The following is a 7,801-nucleotide window of genomic DNA, read 5'->3' as shown; positions in this document are numbered from 1 at the left end:
AAGGTGGTCTTATTTTGAAAGATGATGTAGGTAGGCTAATTACTACAGTTCATAAGGTACTTTAAATACCTCTTTTGGGGCAAGAATGTGAAAAAAGTTCAATTTAGGAACTAGGGGTAGGTGAATTATATATTTTACCTTAAGGGAAAAAAGGCACTAATAGTAAGTGATCCTTTAGTAGAACTCTAGGCTTTTATATGCAAGAGATAATGTAGTTTTTATGCTTTTATTTTTAAAAAAATATCAAGGTAGCAGTTGACAAAAGGCACACATCCAATCAATGATTTCCTAAATGTTCCATCTTAATTCTGATGTGTGTGCTAACCTTTCCATTTAGTTGAAATAATTTCTTGGATTCTGAGACCTGATTTTGCTGTGTTGCTTAGGTTGGCCTTGAACTGCTGTGGGGCTCAAGTGATCCTCCTGCCTCAGCTCCTGAGTAGCTGGAGCTAACAGCATGAGTCCAAATACTGTTTTTAAAAAATCCATTAACGATTGTTTGAGTTTCCTCTGGAAAAATGACCTATATTTGTCTTTTTTTTTTTTTCCTTTTGGTGTTGGGGATCAAACCCAAGGCCTTGTCCATACAAAGTATGCTCTAGCACTGAGCTGTACCCTCTCAGTACTCTTCTGTACCTCCAGCCTGTTTTTAAGAGACAAGGTCCCACTAAATTGCCTAGACTGGCTTTGCACTCCTGGGATCCTCCTACCTCGACCCATATTAAATGTCTTGACGTCATCTTGGAAAGTGTACAAAATAAAACTGATGTGCTTTTTGGATTGCTGTTCGAGGAAAGCTAGGGGCCAAATCATGCTGAAAAATAATTTCTGGTTAAAATGTCTAGTTGTTGAGCTTGCAACTGGGCTTGGCTTGCTTGTGGACCTCTTGACTTCCTCGTTCTTGTGAACTATGAAAACCTAGTTATCAAGTGGTGCTGTACAGTTATGGAATTTTTAAGGTAAAGCAGATTTTGTTGTAGATAACTGACTTATCCAACTGTGATTTTTCTTTTTTCCTGTTATTTTTCTTCATTACATTTGGGTATACCAGTGAAGAAAAGTCAAAAGTCATCTGGGCAATTAGGCATAAAATATGTAACCACAACCTACTGTACATTTCTGAGAATTGATGCTGTATACATGCCAGATTTTCACGTTTAGTTGACTGGTAAGAGTTGTGAGTTGAATTGTGCCATATGTGGTTTATATGATTGCATTTAGCTGAACAAAATAAAGTTAATGCATAGGTCTCGACATAGGTTAAAAAAATTAATCTCCATTTAATCTTGATTTGCTTCCTTTTAAAAGGAGTAAACTTGAAAAACATTTTAGCTGATTTCCTTTGGCTGCTTATATTCTATCCTATGGCATAGCTCATGTTTTGTATTTTATTTAACAAAGATTCAAATTGGGAGAAGAATGGTGACTAGGATACTGAGGGAAGAGAAAGTCCTGATTCACGGAAACGTGGACGTGGGTTTTGACAATCCTGGGTATGCGTGATAAAGCATGGATAATTGGTTGGGTATTGATGTGCAGTATGTTAATTGGCTTAAGACTGTACACATGGCCTGGAAGCGCAAGGTCCTGAGTTGGATTCCTGGTACCAAACCAAACCAAACCAAACAAAACAAAATATACACGTCAAGAATACTAAGACCTACTGAGAATAAAATATTAGAAATACCTTTGCCCTGCTAGTTTCTTTTCAACTTCTGTTAAGTATTTTCATTTAATAATGTGTGTTCTACATGTGTATTAAATGTTGAGCAAAAGTTACTGTTCTAAAATAACTGTCTTTGGGGCTGGGGATTTAGCTCAGCGGCACAGCGCCTGCCTGGCAAGTGCCAGGTCATGAGTTTGATTCCCAGTCCCGGAAAAAAAAACCAAAACCGAAAAAAAAAAAATAACTGCCTTTGAGCATTTATGGTAAAATGACTGAATTAGGAGATCCTTTAAAATTAACATTTAATTTATTATACCCCGGGATATATTTTATTTTTTAGAACAATAATTTTATTATCTGGTTGCTTTGCTGTTTTTGTTCTTTGGTTGTGTCAGTAGGATTCCTTCATTAGAATGTAAGCTCTAAGGGAGCAGGTACTGTTTTGTGTGTGTGTCTCTTTCTAGTAACAATATTAGGTCCTGCAGTAGTGCTTGGTATGCCATGGATGTTCAGTAAATGTTGATACATGACCATGATTGAGGAAGTGAAAGTAGGCATCTATTTTAGTCACTCTCTTGAAACTAAAACCCCACCTGATACTTTTTTTTATTTTAAAGAATAAAAGAAGGGTAACATAATAGGGGGTGCTTACCAAATTACAGACAAAGTGGTAGGAAATTATCAATAGTTACTGTTTTACATATTGCTATCTATAAGATAGTTTCTCAGGAAAACAAATAGACAAATATTAGTGAGTTACAGACAAAAGAGGTAGGAGATTATTAATAGTTGTACTATACTTTGGTATCTTCAAAGTGGCTTCTAAAGAAAATAGAACTATACATGAGTGACCTATTGAATAATCATTAACTATTCTCAATGGTTGTTGTATGAAACACATAATAATAAACATGCATCCATTTACGAAATAGGATAGGAAAAATACAAACATTACAGAGTTATGGATAGCTTAATAAGAAAATACCAATGGCTGCTGTAATACATGGTGGTATCTTCAAAGTGGTTTCTCAGGAAGACAGAGATACGCAAGAAGGATCTAACAAGTAGTTACAGCCTAAGGGTTGTCAAAAATAGCATATTACCTCCTCACCAGTGACTCCTTTCACTGAGGTGTGATGGCTGGAAGAAAGGCCAGGGTTGAAAAGAGGACTGAGAGACTTGCACCTGTGTCTAGCAACAGGCTGTTTTCTTGTTCCTCCATAGTCATGATTACCCAGGACTCCTCGATGGAGATGACGGTCTGGCCAGAGGGAGAAGGCAGACCATCCCCAAAGCCCTCTCATTCCTGTTGGACTAACTGGTAGGATGGGTCTGAGCTCTGGGGCCTCTGCTTCAGAGGGCAGACCGATCTCCAGTGGTCTCCTTTGCATCCAGGGCATGGCCCATGGGGCCTCTTAGGGCAGTTCCTCTTGAGGTTAAAACCCCACCTGATAATCTGTTAGAGTAGAACTTAATTAGGATCAACTCAGTACTTACTAAAATGCAGATCGTGGGATTGCACAGTTGAGGGTGAAGGTGATCTGAAATAAAATTAATTAGCCTGGGTTCCTCTTCCTATTAGGAAAGGAGAATCCTATATTGGCCATGGTCACAAAAAGCAAAACAAAAACTGCTAGGGGTGTTTGTGTGTTTTAAAGATCTCTGTGACTATTGTAGTTTGCCAAACATTTCAAGGTAGTTACAATGCACTCCCAGTAGGAGTACCTGGATATGCCAGTTAGGAGTCGTAACTGCCCCTGTGTAACAAGACTGACCCTGGGCCATGGAGCCGGATGGCTTTGGGGTGGGGATGCTTTTTAGGATGGGCAGCCAGCACAGCAGAATTGAGTTTCTAGACAGGAGACTTCTAACAGACAATAGAACTAGCCATGGGAAGTGACAGTTGAAGTTCTTGAAGTGACATATCACAGACATGTAAAGTCAGCATGTGCTTCAGTATCTTACTGATAAATTAGCATAGGAAGAAGTTTCTTAATTGTGAGAACTGAGTGAGAATGATGGTAAGAGAAGTTAGGTAAGACTCAGAAATCCTAGGGAACAACAGGTAATTTAACAGTGTTCTTTGATATACCTCATGTGAAGGCACATTTAAGGTAGGATGTTACTTAAAATTTGCTTTTTTCTGTCATGAAGGATAAATGGTTATTGAAGACTTTCTAGGCTTACTTTGATTGGGTCTTTAATGTATGCTCTAACTCTCGTGCTGCCAAATAAAAAGGATTTTTTTTTTTTCTTTTTTGATGCTAGGGATTGAACTCAGGGCTTTAAGCATGGTAGGCAAATGCTCTAATGCTGACCCATAGTCCCAGCCATCAGTGTATTCTTATAAACACTTAATATTCTCTTACTTTAAAATACTAGAAAAGACCACATCATCTTGGAAAAGTGAATGTATTCATGTAGATGTTAAATACCTAGGCCTGGAAACACAACCCTGAGAGGACCGCAGAAGCCTCCTCTTTAGTCTGTAACCTCCGCTCTTTCCGAGATAAACCACTAGCCCAGCTTAACATGACTATGGGTTAGTTTGCCTATCTTTTAACTAAGTGGAATTAGTGTATATTCTTTTGTATGTGGCCTATTTAATACCATGAGTCTCCACCTATGTAGCTGAGTTTCTAAATGTTACAATGTTAAGTGAATGTGTATCACTTATCCACTCTTTCAGTTATGTGCTTGATTTTTTGTTTAGAAGCTGTTACATGTAGTGCTGTTGGGAATTTGTGTCTTTGCAGGAACAGTATGTAACATTCTGTTGACTGTGTATCTGGGAGTGGAATTCTGAGTTGCAGGATGTGTGTCTAGTCAGTTTCAGTGGGTGCTGCCTCAGTTTTGGAAACTGGTTCTGTCAGTTTATGCTTGCATGTGGTATGGAAATTCTTTTAATTACCCTCATGTGCAACACTAGATTGTAGAGAGTTGTTTTTTGTTTTGTTTTGTTTCCACTTTAATTGTCCTGGTGTCTTACCTAAGCTTTTAACCTTCCAGGCTTTTCTAGAATCTATTTATTTTAACTATCGTACAAGTAATTCTTCAACACAATTTAAAAGTTAACTAAAAAAAAAAAAAATACAGTAAAAGCTCATTCCTTCCATAGCCTTCTATTTCCCACCAAAAAGACACCAATGTTATTAGCATCTTGTATTTTTCCAAAGTTTTATATAAATACTCCTTCTTGCTAAAAATGATAGCATGTTATACATGCTGTTCTATATCTTGCTTAATAAATTAAAAAAATAATAAGCTGGGTGTGGTGATGCATGCCTGAAATCCCACATTTCTTGGAAGCCTAAGGCAGGAGGGTCAAACCCAGCTTGAGCAACTTAATGACTTAGCAAGACACTGTCTCAAAATTTTAAAAAGGTCTAAGGAAAAGCTCAGTGTGAAGGTCCTGGGTTCAATCCTCAGTACTGGAAAAGACAAAATTATATGATAGTTGCATTAATTTTTTACAAACATGAATCTACTAACACTTGCAACCAACATTGCCTTCTGTGATGCGCCATTGCCCCTAGCATAAAACCCCAATTTTCAGTAATTTACCTTAAACTGAAAACTTTATTGTGGATAGAAAATGTATAGAGTTGTTTTAATCAAAAGTAAACATTGGCAAGAATGTGGAAAGATTGAAACCTTTTGAACTCGTGGTAGAATGTAACATGTTACCATGGAAAATAGTATAAAGGGTTTTGAGAAATTAAGAGTCGAATTTCCAGTTAGGTGCAGTGGTCTACTCCTGTACAAATCCCAGATATATGGGAAGCTGAGGCAGGAGGGTCAAAAGTTAGAGGTTAGGTTGGGCAGCTCAGCAAGAACTTGTCTCAAATTTTAAGAAAAGGTCTGGAGAGCCTGGTGTGGTGGAGCATGACTTTAATCTCAGCTTTTGGGAGGCTGAAGCAGGAGGATTGCTGCAAGTTCTAGGCCAGCTATATAGTTAGTTCAAGGGCAGCCTGAACTATATAGCAAGACCCTGTTTCAAAAAACAAAAAAAAAAAGGTATGGGAAATGTAGTTCAGTGGTCAAAGCCATCCACTAGCTCCTGGATTTAATCCCCAGTGAAAAACAACTGATTCAGAAACCCACTTCTGGTTATATATCCAAAAAAATTAGGGCTAGAGATGCGGTCAGTGGTAGAGCACTTGCCTGGCATATGTGAGTCCCTGGCTTCAGTATCTCCATCACCATTACCCACCAAAAAAGCAGATCCTTGAAGATACAGTTATATCCTTTTGTATATAGCAGCGCTTTTCACAGTAGCCAAGAAGGTGGAAACCAAATGTTCATCCACAGATGAATGAATGAGTAAAATGTAGTGTTTTATTATGGAATATTCTTCAGCCTTAGAAAGAAATTACATCCTGACACATGGTACAGCATGGAAGAACCCTGAAGACATTATGCCATGTAAAATACAAAACAAAAAGATTGTAATCCCACTTACACAACTTATTCAAGTAGTCAAATTCATAGAAATGGTGTAAAGGGAGTGTGAAAAAGGGAGCTATTTAATGGGTAGAGTTTGAGATTTGCAAGATGAAATTTTCTAGAGAACTATTGTACAGTGTGAATATACTTAAGCTACTGAGTTGTACACTTAAGGTAAATTTTATGTTGTGTTTTTTACAAGTATACGTAATTTTGTAATTTTATAGATGACATTTAAAAAATAATAAACAGAACCATTACTATATGTGGACCTAGATATTATTTTCCTCTCAGGTATATCATTACCTTTCAAATTCTCATTTTCTGTCTAGCAGAATTGGAGTCTCAGTGTAAATTTATTCAGCTCCTTGTTAAGTGACTGTTCTGTAACCAGTACACTTTTCAGAACCAGTGCACTTCTACATGTTCGCCTTATCAGATGTTAATTTTGTATAACAGTACTTATTTTAGAAAACAGATGAGTTGAATTCTCAGCTAATCATCAGTTTGCCTCAAATTGCTTTAAGGAAATTTTAACCTACTGGCCTTTTTAATCTAATGGCATAAAATATTAGATATAAAGAAATAAAACACTTCAGTAACCTTGGTAGTAGTATTAGCTTCTAAACACCTGCAAAATACAGTGGCTACTAGTTTTATTCCTCAGCTGCCCCATATCCATGCAGCCTATAAAGTCAAGAGTGGTATGTGAGCCCTTGAAAAATTTACTACTGCTTATATTAAGAGTGGGAAACCCCCGGTGACTCTGACTAAAGAAAGTTGAGGATAGGTGACTGAGAAGAGACTCCACCCCTGCTGAAAAGATTATTTGAGTTTGTAGATGATGCCTGGCGACAGCCTTTACCTTATCTATACATCCCTTCAAAACATAGGACCCAAAATGGCCCATGATAGCTTATGTAAATCTGTGGGGTTCACAGTTATTAAAGCAAATATTTTGATACTTTTGACTGAAAGCATATACTGAGTATCGCTGGACACACCAGTATACTAGCCCTGGGGAAGTTGAGAGAGAAGAATCAGAATTTGATGCCAGCCTGGGCTACATAGTGTTGAAGACCAACCTAAACTACATGGCGAGACTCAAAAAAACAAAATACTGAGTACCATTAAAGGATTCTTTGTCTATCAGTGAAGATCACCTTATGATTCCAATAACCAGAAATGTGTATTATTTTTGTCCTCATAAACAGAATTTAAGGAAGGATGGGCTTAAAACTTTGGATCTGTCAATTGCTTAGTATCTTTGTGGAATTAATGCCCATTCTTTTGAGATGTAGGCTGTGCAGATGGTCTCTAAAATGCAGTTATCTATCTGTCGTACCAGCAACCATCACTGTTTGTCAGTTTACTTGCAAGTTCATTGAAATATGTATATGTGTGCATATGTACATGTGTATAAACATGCACATGCATTTATTTCCACTTCTAAGTATCTTCAAAATTATGGTTTTGTACATCATTGCAACTTTTTTTTGGTTACAGAATTCTTTGAGTCACTAATGATACATATACTATTCCTTTAATACCTGGTAAAAATATTAAAATGGTGAACCAAGCTGGGGATGTATCTCAGTGGCACAAGCACCTGCCTGGCAAGCGCAAGGTCCTGAGTTCAATTCCTGGTATGGAAAAAAAAAAAAAAACCCATTCATAAAATGGTGAGCC

The sequence above is a fragment of the Chinchilla lanigera genome, unplaced genomic scaffold, assembly GCF_000276665.1.
Source record: "Chinchilla lanigera isolate Chin_1 unplaced genomic scaffold, ChiLan1.0 scaffold00150, whole genome shotgun sequence".
NCBI classification, from domain to species: domain Eukaryota; kingdom Metazoa; phylum Chordata; class Mammalia; order Rodentia; family Chinchillidae; genus Chinchilla; species Chinchilla lanigera.
This window is presented reverse-complemented; position numbering follows the sequence as displayed.